The following is a 20,719-nucleotide window of genomic DNA, read 5'->3' on the forward strand; positions in this document are numbered from 1 at the left end:
GGGTGACGCTCCCCACACACCGTCCCATTCACTCCCGGGGTGACACTCCCCTCACACCGTCCCATTCACTCCCGGGGTGACGCTCCCCACACACTGTCCCATTCACTCCCGGGGTGACGCTCCCCTCACACCGTCCCATTCACTCCCGGGGTGACGCTCCCCTCACACCGTCCCATTCACTCCCGGGGTGACGCTCCCCACACACTGTCCCATTCACTCCCGGGGAGACGCTCCCCACACACCGTCCCATTCACTCCCGGGGTGATGCTCCCCACACACCGTCCCATTCACTCCCGGGGTGATGCTCCCCACACACTGTCCCATTCACTCCCGGGGTGACGCTCCCCACACACTGTCCCATTCACTCCCGGGGAGACGCTCCCCACACACCGTCCCATTCACTCCCGGGGTGATGCTCCCCTCACACCGTCCCTATCACTCCCGGGGTGACGCTCCCCTCACACCGTCCCATTCACTCCCGGGTAGAGCCTCCCCTCACACTGTCCCATTCACTCCCGGGGTGACATTCCCCACACACTGTCCCATTCACTCCCGGGGTGACGCTCCCCTCACACAGTCCCATTCACTCCCGGGGAGAGACTCCCCTCACACTGTCCCATTCACTCCCGGGGAGAGACTCCCCTCACACTGTCCCATTCACTCCCGGGGTAACATTCCCCACACACCGTCCCATTCACTCCCGGGGAGAGACTCCCCACACACTGTCCCATTCACTCCCGGGGTAACATTCCCCACACACCGTCCCATTCACTCCCGGGGAGAGACTCCCCACACACTGTCCCATTCACTCCCGGGGTGACGCTCCCCTCACACTGTCCCATTCACTCCCGGGGAGAGCCTCCCCTCACACTGTCCCATTCACACCCGGGGTGACATTCCCCTCACACCGTCCCATTCACTCCCGGGGTGACGCTCCACACACACCGTCCCATCCACTCCCGGGGTGTCGCTCCCCACACACCGTCCCATTCACTCCCGGGGTGACGCTCCCCACACACCGTCCCATTCACTCCCGGGGTGACACTCCCCTCACACCGTCCCATTCACTCCGGAGGTGGCGCTCCCCACACACCGTCCCATTCACTCCCGGGGTGACACTCCCCTCACACAGTCCCATTCACTCCCGGGGTGACGCTCCCCACACACCGTCCCATTCACTCCCGGGGTGACGCTCCCCACACACCGTCCCATTCACTCCCGGGGTGACGCTCCCCACACACCGTCCCATTCACTCCCGGGGTGACGCTCCCCTCACACCGTCCCATTCACTCCCGGGGTGACACTCCCCTCACACTGTCCCATTCACTCCCGGGGAGAGACTCCCCACACACAGTCCCATTCACTCCCGGGGTGACGCTCCCCACACACCGTCCCATTCACTCCCGGGGTGACGCTCCCCACACACCGTCCCATTCACTCCCGGGGTGACGCTCCCCACACACTGTCCCATTCACTCCCGGGGTGACGCTCCCCTCACACCGTCCCATTCACTCCCGGGGTGACGCTCCCCACACACCGTCCCATTCACTCACCGGGGTGACGCTCCCCACACACCGTCCCATTCACTCCCGGGGTGACGCTCCCCACACACCGTCCCATTCACTCACCGGGGTGACGCTCCCCACACACTGTCCCATTCACTCCCGGGGTGACGCTCCCCTCACACCGTCCCATTCACTCCCGGGGTGACGCTCCCCACACACTGTCCCATTCACTCACCGGGGTGACGCTCCCCACACACCGTCCCATTCACTCCCGGGGTGACGCTCCCCACACACCGTCCCATTCACTCACCGGGGTGACGCTCCCCACACACCGTCCCATTCACTCCCGGGGTGACGCTCCCCACACACCGTCCCATTCACTCACCGGGGTGACGCTCCCCACACACTGTCCCATTCACTCCCGGGGTGACGCTCCCCACACACCGTCCCATTCACTCCCGGGGAGACGCTCCCCACACACCGTCCCATTCACTCCCGGGGTGACGCTCCCCTCACACCGTCCCATTCACTCCCGGGTACAGCCTCCCCTCACACTGTCCCATTCACTCCCGGGTAGAGCCTCCCCTCACACTGTCCCATTCACTCCCGGGAAGAGACTCCCCACACACAGTCCCATTCACTCCCGGGGAGAGACTCCCCACACTGTCCCATTCACTCCCGGGGTGACGCTCCCCACACACTGTCCCATTCACTCCCGGGTAGAGCCTCCCCTCACACTGTCCCATTCACTCCCGGGGAGAGACTCCCCACACACTGTCCCATTCACTCCCGGGGAGAGACTCCCCTCACACCGTCCCATTCACTCCCGGGTGGAGACTCCCCACACACCGTCCCATTCACTCCCGGGGAGAGACTCCCCACACACCGTCCCATTCACTCCCGGGGTGACACTCCCCACACACCGTCCCATTCACTCCCGGGGAGAGACAGCCCTCACACTGTCCCATTCACTCCCGTGGAGAGACAGCCCTCACACTGTCCCATTCACTCCCGGGGTGACATTCCCCACACACCGTCCCATTCACTCCCGGGGTGACATTCCCCACACACCGTCCCATTCACTCCCGGGGTAACATTCCCCACACACCGTCCCTTTCACTCCCGGGGTAACATTCCCCACACACCGACCCATGCACTCCCGGGGAGAGACAGGCCTCACACTGTCCCATTCACTCCCGGGGTGACGCTCCCCACACACTGTCCCATTCACTCCCGGGGAGACGCTCCCCACACACCGTCCCATTCACTCCCGGGGTGATGCTCCCCTCACACCGTCCCTATCACTCCCGGGGTGACGCTCCCCCTCACACCGTCCCATTCACTCCCGGGTAGAGCCTCCCCTCACACTGTCCCATTCACTCCCGGGGTGACATTCCCCACACACTGTCCCATTCACTCCCGGGGTGACGCTCCCCTCACACAGTCCCATTCACTCCCGGGGAGAGACTCCCCTCACACTGTCCCATTCACTCCCGGGGAGAGACTCCCCTCACACTGTCCCATTCACTCCCGGGGTAACATTCCCCACACACCGTCCCATTCACTCCCGGGGAGAGACTCCCCACACACTGTCCCATTCACTCCCGGGGTAACATTCCCCACACACCGTCCCATTCACTCCCGGGGAGAGACTCCCCACACACTGTCCCATTCACTCCCGGGGTGACGCTCCCCTCACACTGTCCCATTCACTCCCGGGGAGAGCCTCCCCTCACACTGTCCCATTCACACCCGGGGTGACATTCCCCTCACACCGTCCCATTCACTCCCGGGGTGACGCTCCACACACACCGTCCCATCCACTCCCGGGGTGTCGCTCCCCACACACCGTCCCATTCACTCCCGGGGTGACGCTCCCCACACACCGTCCCATTCACTCCCGGGGTGACACTCCCCTCACACCGTCCCATTCACTCCGGAGGTGGCGCTCCCCACACACCGTCCCATTCACTCCCGGGGTGACACTCCCCTCACACAGTCCCATTCACTCCCGGGGTGACGCTCCCCACACACCGTCCCATTCACTCCCGGGGTGACGCTCCCCACACACCGTCCCATTCACTCCCGGGGTGACGCTCCCCACACACCGTCCCATTCACTCCCGGGGTGACGCTCCCCTCACACCGTCCCATTCACTCCCGGGGTGACACTCCCCTCACACTGTCCCATTCACTCCCGGGGAGAGACTCCCCACACACAGTCCCATTCACTCCCGGGGTGACGCTCCCCACACACCGTCCCATTGACTCCCGGGGTGACGCTCCCCACACACCGTCCCATTCACTCCCGGGGTGACGCTCCCCACACACTGTCCCATTCACTCCCGGGGTGACGCTCCCCTCACACCGTCCCATTCACTCCCGGGGTGACGCTCCCCACACACCGTCCCATTCACTCACCGGGGTGACGCTCCCCACACACCGTCCCATTCACTCCCGGGGTGACGCTCCCCACACACCGTCCCATTCACTCACCGGGGTGACGCTCCCCACACACTGTCCCATTCACTCCCGGGGTGACGCTCCCCTCACACCGTCCCATTCACTCCCGGGGTGACGCTCCCCACACACCGTCCCATTCACTCACCGGGGTGACGCTCCCCACACACCGTCCCATTCACTCCCGGGGTGACGCTCCCCACACACCGTCCCATTCACTCACCGGGGTGACGCTCCCCACACACTGTCCCATTCACTCCCGGGGTGACGCTCCCCACACACCGTCCCATTCACTCCCGGGGAGACGCTCCCCACACACCGTCCCATTCACTCCCGGGGTGACGCTCCCCTCACACCGTCCCATTCACTCCCGGGTACAGCCTCCCCTCACACTGTCCCATTCACTCCCGGGTAGAGCCTCCCCTCACACTGTCCCATTCACTCCCGGGAAGAGACTCCCCACACACAGTCCCATTCACTCCCGGGGAGAGACTCCCCACACTGTCCCATTCACTCCCGGGGTGACGCTCCCCACACACTGTCCCATTCACTCCCGGGTAGAGCCTCCCCTCACACTGTCCCATTCACTCCCGGGGAGAGACTCCCCACACACTGTCCCATTCACTCCCGGGGAGAGACTCCCCTCACACCGTCCCATTCACTCCCGGGTGGAGACTCCCCACACACCGTCCCATTCACTCCCGGGGAGAGACTCCCCACACACCGTCCCATTCACTCCCGGGGTGACACTCCCCACACACCGTCCCATTCACTCCCGGGGAGAGACAGCCCTCACACTGTCCCATTCACTCCCGTGGAGAGACAGCCCTCACACTGTCCCATTCACTCCCGGGGTGACATTCCCCACACACCGTCCCATTCACTCCCGGGGTGACATTCCCCACACACCGTCCCATTCACTCCCGGGGTAACATTCCCCACACACCGTCCCTTTCACTCCCGGGGTAACATTCCCCACACACCGACCCATGCACTCCCGGGGAGAGACAGGCCTCACACTGTCCCATTCACTCCCGGGGTGACGCTCCCCTCACACTGTCCCATTCACTCCCTGGGAGAGACTCCCCACACACAGTCCCATTCACTCCCGGGATGACGCTCCCCTCACACTGTCCCATTCACTCCCGGGGTGACGCTCCCCACACACCGTCCCATTCACTCCCGGGGTGACATTCCCCACACACAGTCCCATTCACTCCCGGGGAGAGACTCCCCACACCGTCCCATTCACTCCCGGGGTGACACTCCCCACACACCGTCCCATTCACTCCCGGGGAGAGACTCCCCTCACACTGTCCCATTCACTCCCGGGGAGAGACTCCCCTCACACTGTCCCATTTACTCCCGGGAGAGACTCCCCTCACACTGTCCCATTCACTCCCGGGGTGACGCTCCCCACACACTGTCCCATTCACTCCCGGGGTGACGCTCCCCTCACACTGTCCCATTCACTCCCTGGGAGAGACTCCCCACACACAGTCCCATTCACTCCCGGGATGACGCTCCCCCTCACACTGTCCCATTCACTCCCTGGGAGAGACTCCCCACACACAGTCCCATTCACTCCCGGGATGACGACACTCCCCACACACCGTCCCATTCACTCCCGGGGAGAGACTCCCCCTCACACCGTCCCATTCACTCCCGGGGTGACACTCCCCACACACTGTCCCATTCACTCCCGGTGGAGAGACTCCCCTCACACTGTCCCATTCACTCCCGGGGGTGACACTCCCCTCACACTGTCCCATTCACTCCCGGGGTGACGCTCCCCCTCACACTGTCCCATTCACTCCCGGGGTGACGCTCCCCTCACACTGTCCCCATTCACTCCCGGGGTGACGCTTCCCACACACCGTCCCATTCACTCCCGGGGTGACGCTCCCCTCACACAGTCCCATTCACTCCCGGGGTGACGCTCCCCCTCACACTGTCCCATTCACTCCCGGGGAGAGACTCCCCACACACAGTCCCATCCACTCCCGGGGTGACGCTCCCAACACACACTCCCATCCACTCCCGGGTTGACGCTCCCCACACACAGTCCCATCCACTCCCGGGGTGACGCTCCCCACACACCGTCCCATTCACTCCCGGGGTGACGCTCCCCACACACCGACCCATGCACTCCCGGGGTGACGCTCCCCTCACACCGTCCCATTCACACCGGGGGTGACGCTCCCCTCACACTGTCCCATTCACTCCCGGTAGAGACTCCCCACACACTGTCCCATTCACTCCCGGGGTGACACTCCCCACACACTGTCCCATTCACTCCCGGGGTGACACTCCCCACACACCGTCCCATTCACTCCCGGGGTGACGCTCCCCTCACACCGTCCCATTCACTCCCGGGGGTGACACTCCCCACACACTGTCCCATTCACTCCCGGGGTGACGCTCCCCTCACACCGTCCCATTCACTCCCGGGTAGAGCCTCACCACACACTGTCCCATTCACTCCCGGGGTAGAGACTCCCCACACACTGTCCCATTCACTCCCGGGGTGACACTCCCCACACACCGTCCCATTCACTCCCGGGGGTGACGCTCCCCTCACACCGTCCATTCACTCCCGGGTAGAGCCTCCCCACACACTGTCCCATTCACTCCCGGGGTGACGCTCCCCTCACACTGTCCCATTCACTCCTGGGGTGACACTCCCCACACACTGTCCCATTCACTCCCGGGGTGACACTCCCCACACACTGTCCCATTCACTCCCGGGGTGACACTCCCCACACACTGTCTCATTCACTCCCGGGGTGACAGTCCCCTCACACTGTCCCATTCACTCCCGGGGAGAGGACTCCCCACACACTGTCCCATTCACTCCCGGGGTGACACTCCCCACACACTGTCCCATTCACTCCCGGGGTGACGCTCCCCCTCACACTGTCCCCATTCACTCCCGGGGAGAGACCTCCCCTCACACTGTCCCATTCACCTCCCGGGGTGACACTCCCCTCACACTGTCCCATTCACTCCCGGGGTGACGCTCCCCTCACACTGTCCCATTCACTCCCGGGGAGAGACTCCCCACACACCGTCCCATTCACTCCCGGGGAGAGAGCTCCCCACACACTGTCCCATTCACTCCCCGGGGAGACGCTCCCCACACACCGTCCCATTCACTCCCTGGGAGACGCTACCCTCACACCGTCCCATTCACTCCCGGGTAGAGCCTCCCGACACACTGTCCCATTCACTCCCGGGTAGAGCCTCCCGACACACTGTCCCATTCACTCCCGGGTAGAGCCTCCCGACACACTGTCCCATTCACTCCCGGGTAGAGCCTCCCCCTCACACCGTCCCATTCACTCCCGGGTAGAGCCTCCCGACACACTGTCCCATTCACTCCCGGGGAGAGACTCCCCACACACTGTCCCATTCACTCCCGGGGTGACGCTCCCCACACACTGTCCCATTCACTCCCGGGGTGACACTCCCCACACACTGTCCCATTCACTCCCGGGTAGAGCCTCCCACACACTGTCCCATTCACTCCCGTGGGAGAGACTCCCCACACACTGTCCCATTCACTCCCGGGGTGACACTCCCCACACACTGTCCCATTCACTCCCGGGGTGACACTCCCCACACACCGTCCCATTCACTCCCGGGGAGAGACTCCCCACACACTGTCCCATTCACTCTCGGGGTGACACTCCCCACACACTGTCTCATTCACTCCCGGGGTGACAGTCCCCTCACACTGTCCCATTCACTCCCGGGGGAGAGACTCCCCACACACAGTCCCATTCACTCCCGGGGTGACGCTCCCCACACACAGACCCATTCACTCCCGGGGTGACGCTCCCCACACACCGTCCCATCCACTCCCGGGGTGACGCTCCCCACACACCGTCCCATTCACTCCCGGGGTGACACTCCCCACACACTGTCCTCATTCACTCCCGGGGGTGACAGTCCCCTCACACTGTCCCATTCACTCCCGGGGAGAGACTCCCCACACACAGTCCCATTCACTCCCGGGGTGACGCTCCCCACACACAGACCATTCACTCCCGGGGTGACGCTCCCCACACACCGTCCCATCCACTCCCGGGGGTGACGCTCCCCACACACCGTCCCATTCACTCCGGGGTGACGCTCCCCTCACACCGTCCCATTCACTCCCGGGGTGACGCTCCCCACACACCGTCCCATTCACTCCGGAGGGTGGCGCTCCCCACACACCGTCCCATTCACTCCCGGGGTGACGCTCCCCTCACACCGTCCCATTCACTCCCGGGTAGAGCCTCCCCTCACACTGTCCCATTCACTCCCGGGTAGAGCCTCCCCTCAAACTGTCCCATTTCACTCCCGGGAAGAGACTCCCACACACAGTCCCCATTCACTCCCGGGGAGAGACTCCCACACTGTCCCATTCACTCCCGGGGTGACGCTCCCCACACACTGTCCCATTCACTCCCGGGGGTGACATTCCCCTCACACTGTCCCATTCACTCCCGGGGGTGACGCTCCCCTCACACTGTCCCATTCACTCCCGGGGTGACATTCCCCTCACACTGTCCCATTCACTCCCGGGGTGACATTCCCCTCACACTGTCCCATTCACTTCCCGGGGTGACGCTCCCCCTCACACTGTCCCATTCACTCCCGGGGGTGACATTCCCCTCACACTGTCCCATTCACTCCCGGGGTGACATTCCCCTCACACTGTCCCATTCACTCCCGGGGTGACATTCCCCTCACACTGTCCCATTCACTCCCGGGGGACGCTCCCCTCACACTGTCCCATTCACTCCCGGGGGTGACATTCCCCTCACACTGTCCCATTCACTCCCGGGGTGACATTCCCCTCACACTGTCCCATTCACTCCCGGGGTGACGCTCCCCACACACTGTCCCATTCACTCCCGGGGTGACATTCCCCTCACACTGTCCCATTCACTCCCGGGGTGACATTCCCCTCACACTGTCCCATTCACCTCCCCGGGGTGACGCTCCCCTCACACTGTCCCATTCACTCCCGGGTAGAGCCTCCCCTCACACTGTCCCATTCACTCCCGGGGGAGAGACCTCCCCTCACACCCGTCCCATTCACTCCCGGGTGGAGACTCCCCACACACACCGTCCCATTCACTCCCCGGGGAGAGACAGCCCTCACACTGTCCCATTCACTCCCGTGGAGAGACAGCCCTCACACTGTCCCATTCACTCCCGGGGGTGACATTCCCCACACACCGTCCCATTCACTCCCGGGGTGACATTCCCCCACACACCGTCCCATTCACTCCCGGGTAGAGCCTCCCCTCACACTGTCCCATTCACTCCCGGGTGGAGACTCCCCACACACCGTCCCATTCACTCCCGGGGAGAGACTCCCCACACACCGTTCCCATTCACTCCCGGGGTGACACTCCCCACACACCGTCCCATTCACTCCCGGGGAGAGACAGCCCTCACACCGTCCCATTCACTCCCGGGGGTAACATTCCCCTCACACCGTCCCATTCACTCCCGGGGTGACACTCCCCTCACACTGTCCCATTCACTCCGGGGAGAGACTCCCCACACACTGTCCCATTCACTCCCGGGGTGACGCTCCCCTCACACCCGTCCCATTCACTCACCGGGGTGGACACTCCCCTCACACTGTCCCATTCACTCCCGGGGTGACGCTCCCCTCACACTGTCCCCATTCACTCACCGGGGTGACGCTCCCCACACACCGTCCCATTCACTCACCGGGGGTGACACTCCCCTCACACTGTCCCATTCACTCCCGGGGGTGACGCTCCCCTCACACTGTCCCATTCACTCCCGGGGTGACGCTCCCCACACACCGTCCCATTCACTCCCGGGGTGACGCTCCCCTCACACTGTCCCCATTCACTCACCGGGGGGTGACGCTCCCCACACACCGTCCCCATTCACTCCCGGGGTGACGCTCCCCTCACACTGTCCCATTCACTCCCGGGGTGACGCTCCCCTCACACTGTCCCATTCACTCACCGGGGTGACGCTCCCCACACACACCCGTCCCATTCACTCACCGGGGTGACACTCCCCTCACACTGTCCCATTCACTCACCGGGGTGACACTCCCCTCACACTGTCCCATTCACTCCCGGGGGGTGACGCTCCCCTCACACCGTCCCATTCACTCACCGGGGTGACACTCCCCTCACACTGTCCCATTCACTCCCGGGGTGACGCTCCCCTCACACCCGTCCCATTCACTCCCGGGGTGACACTCCCCCTCACACTGTCCCATTCACTCCCGGGAGAGACTCCCCACACACCGTCCCATTCACTCCCGGGGTGACACTCCCCTCACACTGTCCCATTCACTCCCGGGGTGACACTCCCCACACACCGTCCCATTCACTCCCGGGGTGACACTCCCCTCACACTGTCCCATTCACTCCCGGGGTGACGCTCCCCCTCACACCGTCCCATTCACTCACCGGGGTGACGCTCCCCTCACACCGTCCCATTCACTCACCCCCGGGGTGACGCTCCCCACACACCGTCCCATTCACTCCCGGGGTGACGCTCCCCACACACTGTCCCATTCACTCCCGGGGGTGACGCTCCCCTCACACCGTCCCATTCACTCCCGGGGGTGACGCTCCCCACACACTGTCCCATTCACTCACCGGGGTGACGCTCCCCCACACACCGTCCCATTCACTCCCGGGGGTGACGCTCCCCACACACCGTCCCATTCACTCACCGGGGGTGACGCTCCCCACACACCGTCCCATTCACTCCCGGGGGTGACGCTCCCCACACACCGTCCCATTCACTCACCGGGGTGACGCTCCCCACACACTGTCCCATTCACTCCCGGGGGTGACGCTCCCCACACACCGTCCCATTCACTCCCGGGGAGACGCTCCCCACACACCGTCCCATTCACTCCCGGGGTGACGCTCCCCTCACACCGTCCCATTCACTCCCGGGTACAGCCTCCCCTCACACTGTCCCCATTCACTCCCGGGTAGAGCCTCCCCTCACACTGTCCCATTCACTCCCGGGAAGAGACTCCCCACACACAGTCCCATTCACTCCCGGGGAGAGACTCCCCACACTGTCCCCATTCACTCCCGGGGGTGACGCTCCCCACACACTGTCCCCATTCACTCCCGGGTTAGAGCCTCCCCTCACACTGTCCCATTCACTCCCGGGGAGAGACTCCCCACACACTGTCCCATTCACTCCCGGGGAGAGACTCCCCTCACACCGTCCCATTCACTCCCGGGTGGAGACTCCCCCACACACCGTCCCATTCACTCCCGGGAGAGACTCCCCACACACCGTCCCATTCACTCCCGGGGTGACACTCCCCACACACCGTCCCATTCACTCCCGGGGAGAGACAGCCCTCACACTGTCCCATTCACTCCCGTGGAGAGACAGCCCTCACACTGTCCCATTCACTCCCGGGGGGTGGACATTCCCCACACACCGTCCCCATTCACTCCCGGGGTGACATTCCCCACACACCGTCCCATTCACTCCCGGGGTAACATTCCCCCACACACCGTCCCTTTCACTCCCGGGGTAACATTCCCCACACACCGACCCATGCACTCCCGGGGAGAGACAGCCTCACACTGTCCCATTCACTCCCGGGGTGACGCTCCCCTCACACTGTCCCATTCACTCCCTGGGAGAGACTCCCCACACACAGTCCCATTCACTCCCGGGATGACGCTCCCCTCACACTGTCCCATTCACTCCCGGGGGAGCGCTCCCCACACACCGTCCCATTCACTCCCGGGGTGACATTCCCCCACACACAGTCCCATTCACTCCCGGGGGAGAGACTCCCCACACCGTCCCATTCACTCCCGGGGTGACACTCCCCACACACCGTCCCATTCACTCCCGGGGAGAGACTCCCCTCACACTGTCCCATTCACTCCCGGGGAGAGACTCCCCTCACACTGTCCCATTTACTCCCGGGGAGAGACTCCCCTCACACTGTCCCATTCACTCCCGGGGGTGACGCTCCCCACACACTGTCCCATTCACTCCCGGGGTGACGCTCCCCTCACACTGTCCCCATTCACTCCCTGGGAGAGACTCCCCACACACAGTCCCATTCACTCCCGGGATGACGCTCCCCTCACACTGTCCCATTCACTCCCTGGGAGAGACTCCCCACACACAGTCCCATTCACTCCCGGGATGACGCTCCCCTCACACTGTCCCATTCACTCCCGGGGTGACGCTCCCCTCACACCATCCCATTCACTCCCCGGGGTGACACTCCCCACACACCGTCCCATTCACTCCCGGGGAGAGACTCCCCTCACACCGTCCCATTCACTCCCGGGGTGACACTCCCCACACACTGTCCCATTCACTCCCGGGGAGAGACTCCCCTCACACTGTCCCATTCACTCCCGGGGTGACACTCCCCTCACACTGTCCCATTCACTCCCGGGGTGACGCTCCCCTCACACTGTCCCATTCACTCCCGGGGTGACGCTCCCCTCACACTGTCCCATTCACTCCCGGGGTGACGCTCCCCACACACCGTCCCATTCACTCCCGGGGTGACGCTCCCCTCACACAGTCCCATTCACTCCCGGGGTGACGCTCCCCTCACACTGTCCCATTCACTCCCGGGGAGAGACTCCCCACACACAGTCCCATCCACTCCCGGGGTGACGCTCCCAACACACACTCCCATCCACTCCCGGGTTGACGCTCCCCACACACAGTCCCATCCACTCCCGGGGTGACGCTCCCCACACACCGTCCCATTCACTCCCGGGGGTGACGCTCCCCACACACCGACCCATGCACTCCCGGGGTGATGCTCCCCTCACACCGTCCCATTCACACCGGGGTGACGCTCCCCTCACACTGTCCCATTCACTCCCGGGTAGAGACTCCCCACACACTGTCCCATTCACTCCCGGGGTGACACTCCCCACACACTGTCCCATTCACTCCCGGGGTGACACTCCCCACACACCGTCCCATTCACTCCCGGGGTGACGCTCCCCTCACACCGTCCCATTCACTCCCGGGGTGACGCTCCCCTCACACCGTCCCATTCACTCCCGGGTAGAGCCTCACCACACACTGTCCCATTCACTCCCGGGTAGAGACTCCCCACACACTGTCCCATTCACTCCCGGGGTGACACTCCCCACACACCGTCCCATTCACTCCCGGGGTGACGCTCCCCTCACACCGTCCCATTCACTCCCGGGTAGAGCCTCCCCACACACTGTCCCATTCACTCCCGGGGTGACGCTCCCCTCACACTGTCCCATTCACTCCTGGGGTGACACTCCCCACACACTGTCCCATTCACTCCCGGGGTGACACTCCCCACACACTGTCCCATTCACTCCCGGGGTGACACTCCCCACACACTGTCTCATTCACTCCCGGGGTGACAGTCCCCTCACACTGTCCCATTCACTCCCGGGGTGACACTCCCCACACACTGTCCCATTCACTCCTGGGGTGACGCTCCCCTCACACTGTCCCATTCACTCCCGGGGAGAGACTCCCCACACACCGTCCCATTCACTCCCGGGGAGAGACTCCCCACACACTGTCCCATTCACTCCCGGGGAGACGCTCCCCACACACCGTCCCATTCACTCCCTGGGAGACGCTACCCTCACACCGTCCCATTCACTCCCGGGTAGAGCCTCCCGACACACTGTCCCATTCACTCCCGGGTAGAGCCTCCCGACACACTGTCCCATTCACTCCCGGGTAGAGCCTCCCGACACACTGTCCCATTCACTCCCGGGTAGAGCCTCCCCTCACACCGTCCCATTCACTCCCGGGTAGAGCCTCCCGACACACTGTCCCATTCACTCCCGGGGAGAGACTCCCCACACACTGTCCCATTCACTCCCGGGGTGACGCTCCCCACACACTGTCCCATTCACTCCCGGGGTGACACTCCCCACACACTGTCCCATTCACTCCCGGGTAGAGCCCTCCCCACACACTGTCCCATTCACTCCCGGGGAGAGACTCCCCCACACACTGTCCCATTCACTCCCGGGGTGACACTCCCCCACACACTGTCCCATTCACTCCCGGGGTGACACTCCCCCACACACCGTCCCATTCACTCCCGGGGAGAGACTCCCCACACACTGTCCCATTCACTCTCGGGGTGACACTCCCCCACACACTGTCTCATTCACTCCCGGGGTGACAGTCCCCTCACACTGTCCCATTCACTCCCGGGGAGAGACTCCCCACACACAGTCCCCATTCACTCCCGGGGTGACGCTCCCCACACACAGACCCATTCACTCCCCGGGGTGACGCTCCCCACACACCGTCCCATCCACTCCCGGGGTGACGCTCCCCCACACACCGTCCCATTCACTCCCGGGGTGACACACCCCACACACTGTCTCATTCACTCCCGGGGTGACAGTCCCCCTCACACTGTCCCATTCACTCCCGGGGAGAGACTCCCCACACACAGTCCCATTCACTCCCGGGGGTGACGCTCCCCACACACAGACCCATTCACTCCCGGGGGTGACGCTCCCCCCACACACCGTCCCATCCACTCCCGGGGTGACGCTCCCCACACACCGTCCCATTCACTCCCGGGGTGACGCTCCCCTCACACCGTCCCATTCACTCCCGGGGTGACGCTCCCCACACACCGTCCCATTCACTCCGGAGGTGGCGCTCCCCACACACCGTCCCATTCACTCCCGGGGTGACGCTCCCCTCACACCGTCCCATTCACTCCCGGGTAGAGCCTCCCCTCACACTGTCCCATTCACTCCCGGGTAGAGCCTCCCCTCAAACTGTCCCATTCACTCCCGGGAAGAGACTCCCCACACACAGTCCCATTCACTCCCGGGGAGAGACTCCCCACACTGTCCCCATTCACTCCCGGGGTGACGCTCACCCACACACTGTCCCATTCACTCCCGGGGTGACATTCCCCTCACACTGTCCCATTCACTCCCGGGGTGACGCTCCCCCTCACACTGTCCCATTCACTCCCGGGGTGACATTCCCCTCACACTGTCCCATTCACTCCCGGGGTGACATTCCCCTCACACTGTCCCATTCACTCTCCCGGGGTGACGCTCCCCTCACACTGTCCCATTCACTCCCGGGGTGACATTCCCCTCACACTGTCCCATTCACTCCCGGGGTGACCATTCCCCTCACACTGTCCCATTCACTCCCGGGGTGACATTCCCCTCACACTGTCCCATTCACTCCCGGGGGTGACGCTCCCCTCACACTGTCCCATTCACTCCCGGGGTGACATTCCCCTCACACTGTCCCATTCACTCCCCGGGGTGACATTCCCCTCACACTGTCCCATTCACTCCCGGGGTTGACCGCTCCCCACACACTGTCCCATTCACTCCCGGGGTGACATTCCCCTCACACTGTCCCATTCACTCCCGGGGTGACATTCCCCTCACACTGTCCCATTCACTCCCCGGGGTGACGCTCCCCCTCACACTGTCCCATTCACTCCCGGGTAGAGCCTCCCCTCACACTGTCCCATTCACTCCCGGGGAGAGACTCCCCTCACACCGTCCCATTCACTCCCGGGTGGAGACTCCCCACACACCGTCCCATTCACTCCCGGGGAGAGACAGCCCTCACACTGTCCCATTCACTCCCGTGGAGAGAGCAGCCCTCACACTGTCCCATTCACTCCCGGGGTGACATTCCCCACACACCGTCCCATTCACTCCCGGGGTGACATTCCCCACACACACCGTCCCATTCACTCCCGGGGTAGAGCCTCCCCTCACACTGTCCCATTCACTCCCCGGGTGGAGACCTCCCCCACAACACACCGTCCCATTCACTCCCGGGGAGAGACTCCCCACACACCGTCCCATTCACTCCCGCCCGGGGTGACACTCCCCACACACCCGTCCCATTCACTCCCGGGGGAGAGACAGCCCTCACACTGTCCCATTCACTCCCGTGGAGAGGACAGCCCTCACACTGTCCCATTCACTCCCGGGTGACATTTCCCACACACCGTCCCTTCACTCCCGGGGTGACATTCCCCACACACCGTCCCATTCACTCCCGGGGTAACATTCCCCACACACCGTCCCATTCACTCCCGGGGAGAGACAGCCCTCACACTGTCCCATTCACTCCCGGGGGTGACACTCCCCCTCACACTGTCCCATTCACTCCCGGGGTAGAGACTTCACACACACTGTCCCATTCACTCCCGGGGTGACATGCCCCACACACTGTCCCATTCACTCCCGGGGAGAGACCTCCCCTCACACTGTCCCCATTCACTCCCGGGGTGACACTCCCCACACACTGTCCCATTCACTCCCGGGGTGACACTCCCCACACACTGTCCCATTCACTCCCGGGGTAGAGACTCCCCACACACTGTCCCATTTCACTCCCGGGGTGACACTCCCCACACACTGTCCCATTCACTCCCGGGGTAGAGACTCCCCACACACTGTCCCATTCACTCCCAGGGTGACTCTCCCCTCACACCCGTCCCATTCACTCCCGGGTAGAGCCTCCCCACACACTGTCCCATTCACTCCCAGGGTGGACACTCCCCCCTCACACTGTCCCATTCACTCCCGGGGTGACGCTCCCCACACACTGTCCCATTCACTCCCAGGGAGAGACTTCCCACACACTGTCCCTTTCACTCCCGGGGTGACACTCCCATCACACTGTCCCATTCACTCCCGGGGTGACACTCCCCTCACACTGTCCCATTCACTCCCGGGGTGACTCTCCCCACACACCGTCCCATTCACTCCCGGTGTGACCCCTCCCCTCACACTGTCCCATTCACTCCCGGGGTGACACTCCCATCACACTGTCCCATTCACTCCCGGGGTGACACTCCCATCACACTGTCCCATTCACTCCCGGGGTGACACTCCCCTCACACTGTCCCATTCACTCCCCGGGGGTGACTCTCCCCCCACACACCGTCCCATTCACTCCCGGTGTGACCCTCCCCTCACACTGTCCCATTCACTCCCGGGGTGACTCTCCCCACACACTGTCCCATTCACATCCCGGGGTGACACTCCCATCACACTGTCCCATTCACTCCCGGGGTGACACTCCCCACACACTGTCCCATTCACTCCCGGGGTGACACTCCCCTCACACTGTCCCATTCACTCCCAGGGAGAGACTTCCCACACACTGTCCCATTCACTCCCGGGGGTGACACTCCCATCACACTGTCCATTCACTCCCGGGGTAGGGAGACTCCCCCACACACTGTCCCCATTCACTCCCGGGGTGACACTCCCCTCACACTGTCCCATTCACTCCCGGGGTAGAGACTCCCCACACACTGTCCCATTCACTCCCGGGGTGACACTCCCCTCACACTGTCCCATTCACTCCCGGGGTAGAGGACTCCCCTCACACTGTCCCATTCACTCCCGGGGTGACACGCCCTCTATATTATATATCTTTCTGTAACCAGGAAGTTGTCACGTCAACCTCCCATTGAATCGCAGATCCTGGCTATGTTAATCCAACTTCCCCAAACGATTTTCGCCATGAATTTCTGCACGTCAGCCCCGTTTCCCCCGCGCCCTGACCGGCTGGATGGAGAACGTACCGGAACGTAGTAACCAAACAGGAGCTCCGTTCTCGGCCGGCAGCCCGAGCCGCACAGGAAGTGGCCCGTATCCTACACCCTTATCAGCCCCTCTCCCGGAAGGTCCGCCTCCCGACCCCCAGTAGGCCATCTATTGGTTCTGCGCTTAACGTCGGTCAGCGCCACCATCCTCGTCTATTGGCCAGTCGGCGCTATCCGTTAAGCAGCGGGAGGGGGAGTGGGCGGGAGGAAAAATGGTGACGGTTACGATTTGAAAATGGAGGAAGGGGGTGGATAATGGTGCTGTGGGGTTGGTGGTGGAGAAGACGTGGCTGGTAATAGCGTGAGGAGTGGGTCTGCCTTCCCCTTCTGGGCACTTCATATTGTTGGGATTTAATGTACTGGGGTAATGATTTGCCACAGTAGCAGGGCTAAGGGAGCCAATTTTGTGTTGACCTTTGCCCCCTGCCAACTTGATCACTGTCTCAAGATACAAGCCACAGCCAGAATTGTGTACCAGACGGTCTTGAGTCTAGCTATGCCAACGGTTGGCACCAATGAGATGGTGTTTGTCCTCCTTTGTCCCAGAGGTTAATGACAGGGCAAAATGGCTGCCTGCTGGCATCCCTGAGTGGACTTTAATTCTGTGTCTGACCCCAGGAGTGTGTGATGGGACAGGGTGGAGGGAGCTTCACCCTGTGTCTGACCCCCCGGGAGTGTGTGATGGGATGGTGTGCAGGGAGATTCACTCTGTCTGACCCCAGGAGTCTGTGACAGGATGCTGCAGGAGGATTTCGATGTGAATTTACCTCAGGAGTCTGTGACAGGACACTGCAGAAAGATTTAATTATGAATGTACAAGGCTTGCTCAGTGATTCTGCAGATGAGATGAGCTGAAGTGCTGTTAATGATGAAAAAGTTTATCATTGATCAGTTCGGGAAGTGGGCTGAGGAGTGGCAAGCATTTCAATACTGATAAGTGTGAATGACGCATTTTGCAAAGATAAACCGGTGCTGTTTTGTACATCTGATATGAGTGTCAAGGAGCTTACCCTAGTTCCTGAAGAATGGCCTCATTCTTGCTTCCAAACAGCAAGATGAGAGCCTTGACCTCCAGGTATTAACATCACCAACGGGCAAACCATGTAAATGCCATGTCCAAAAACCTCACTAATGCCTCAACTTACTCAGGAGGTGAAAGAAACTCAGCATGTCCCCATCGACCCTCACCGATTTTCACCGATGCCCCACAGAAAGCATCACAGCTCGGTACGGCAACTGCTTCGCCCGGGACCACAGGAAACCACAGAGAGTTGTGGACACAGCTCAGCATATCACGGAAACCAGCCTCCCCTCCATGGACTCTGTCTATGCTTCCCACTGACTCAGTAAAGTATACCCAGTATAATCAAAAGTCTCCACCCACCCCAGACATTCAGAATCAGAATCAGGTTTATTATCACCGGCGTGTGATGTGAAATTTGTTAACGTAGCAGCGGCAGTTCAATGCAGAGAGAAAAATAAAATAAAAATAATAATAAATAAGTAAATTAATTACAGTATATGTATATTGAATAGATTTTAAAAAAACAGAAATAGTGTATTTTTTTAAAAAGTGAGGTAGTGTCCAAAGATTCAATATCCATTTGGGAGTCAGATTGCAGAGGGGAAGAAGCTGTTCCTGAATAGTTGAATATGTGTCTTCAGGCTTCTGTACCTTCTTCCTGATGGTAACAGTGAGAAAAGGGCCTGCCCTGGGTGCTGGACGTCCTTAATAATGGACGCTGTCTTTCTGAGACACCGCTCCTTGAAGATGTCCTGGGTACTTTATAGGCTAGCACCCAAAATGCAGCTGACTAGATTTACAACCTTCTGCAGATTCTTTTGGTCCTGTGCAGTAGCCCTTCCATACCAGACAGTGATGCAGCCTGTCAGAATGCTCTCCACAGTACAACTATAGAAGTTTTTAAGTGTTATTTGTTGTCATACCAAATCTCTTCAAACCCCTAATAAAGTATAGTCATGGTCTTGCCTTCTTTATATCTACATCGATATGTTGGGACCAGGTTAGATCCTCAGAGATCTTGACATTCTCTCTTCTCATTGGGCAGAAGATACCAAAGCCTCTAAGTACGTCCCAACAGGCTCAAGGACAGCTTCTATAAGACTATTGAGTTGTTCCTCAGTACAATAAGATATGGTACTTCACATCGATCTCACCTTGCACCTTATTGTCTACCTGAACTCCACCTTCTTTGTATCAGAAATACTTTTGAATCAGAATCAGGTTTATAATCACTGACGTATTAGTGAAATTGGTTGTTTTGGAGCAGCAAGATAAGGAAGTGTTCATAGACTGGAAATCTGCTAGCAGAGGGCAAGAAGCTGAGTCTTCAGTCTCTTGTACCTCGTCCCCACAGGTAATGATGAGAAGAGGGCATGTGGTAGCCGATGATGCCCTTGATGGTGGGGAGGAGCGGTTTGAGTCTGCAACCCTGTGCAGTGATCCCTCTACACCAGACGGTGATACAACCAGTTAAAATACTCTCCATCGTACATCTGTAGAAATTTGCTAAAATCTGTGGTGACGTACCATACCAGACGGTGATATAACCAGTTAGAATACACTCCATCATACATCTGTAGAAATTTGCTAGAATCTGTGGTGACTTCTCAAACTCCTAATGAAATATAGACACTAGTGTGCCTTCCTTGTGACTGCATCAATATGTTGGGCCCAGGAGATGGTGAACATGAAACTGGTCACTCTTTGCACCACTGGTACCTCAATGAGGACTGGTGTGTGCATTCCTGACTTCTCCTTTCTGAAGTAACACTCACAAAATGTTGGAGGAACTCAGCAAGTCAAGCAGCATCAGAGAAATTGTTAAGTAGTTGATGTTCCAGGTCAAGATCCTTAATTAATCCTAAATTGGCTTGTTGGTCAAGGGGTATGATTCTTGCTTCATGTGTGAGAGGTCCCAGGTTCAAATCCTGGATGAGCCCTTATTGATGAACTGCCAGAGATAGTGGTGGATGTGTGTTCAATTCTCAGTATTCAGTCCATAGCTGTTTATTCATTTCCATACATCTTCCTCCAGCATACTGAGTTCCTCCAGCATTTTCTGTGTATTGTTCTGGATTTCCAGTATTTGCAGAATCTTTTG

The 20,719-nt window shown here is 60.9% G+C and overlaps 1 protein-coding gene across 1 annotated transcript in view; it reads right to left on the bottom strand.

The window, feature by feature from the left end:
* LOC140716010 (lysophospholipid acyltransferase 7-like) overlaps window positions 1-17,611 on the bottom strand; it is a 185,925-nt gene extending 168,314 nt beyond the window's left edge. The window contains exon 1 of the mRNA XM_073028648.1: window positions 17,574-17,611. The gene's annotated coding sequence lies outside the window, so the exon portion shown is untranslated. The remainder of the gene's footprint in view (window positions 1-17,573) is intronic.
* Between the last annotated feature and the right edge of the window lie 3,108 nt (window positions 17,612-20,719).

Source organism: Hemitrygon akajei, chromosome 24 (genome assembly GCF_048418815.1).
Source record: "Hemitrygon akajei chromosome 24, sHemAka1.3, whole genome shotgun sequence".
Classification (NCBI taxonomy): Eukaryota; Metazoa; Chordata; class Chondrichthyes; order Myliobatiformes; family Dasyatidae; genus Hemitrygon; species Hemitrygon akajei.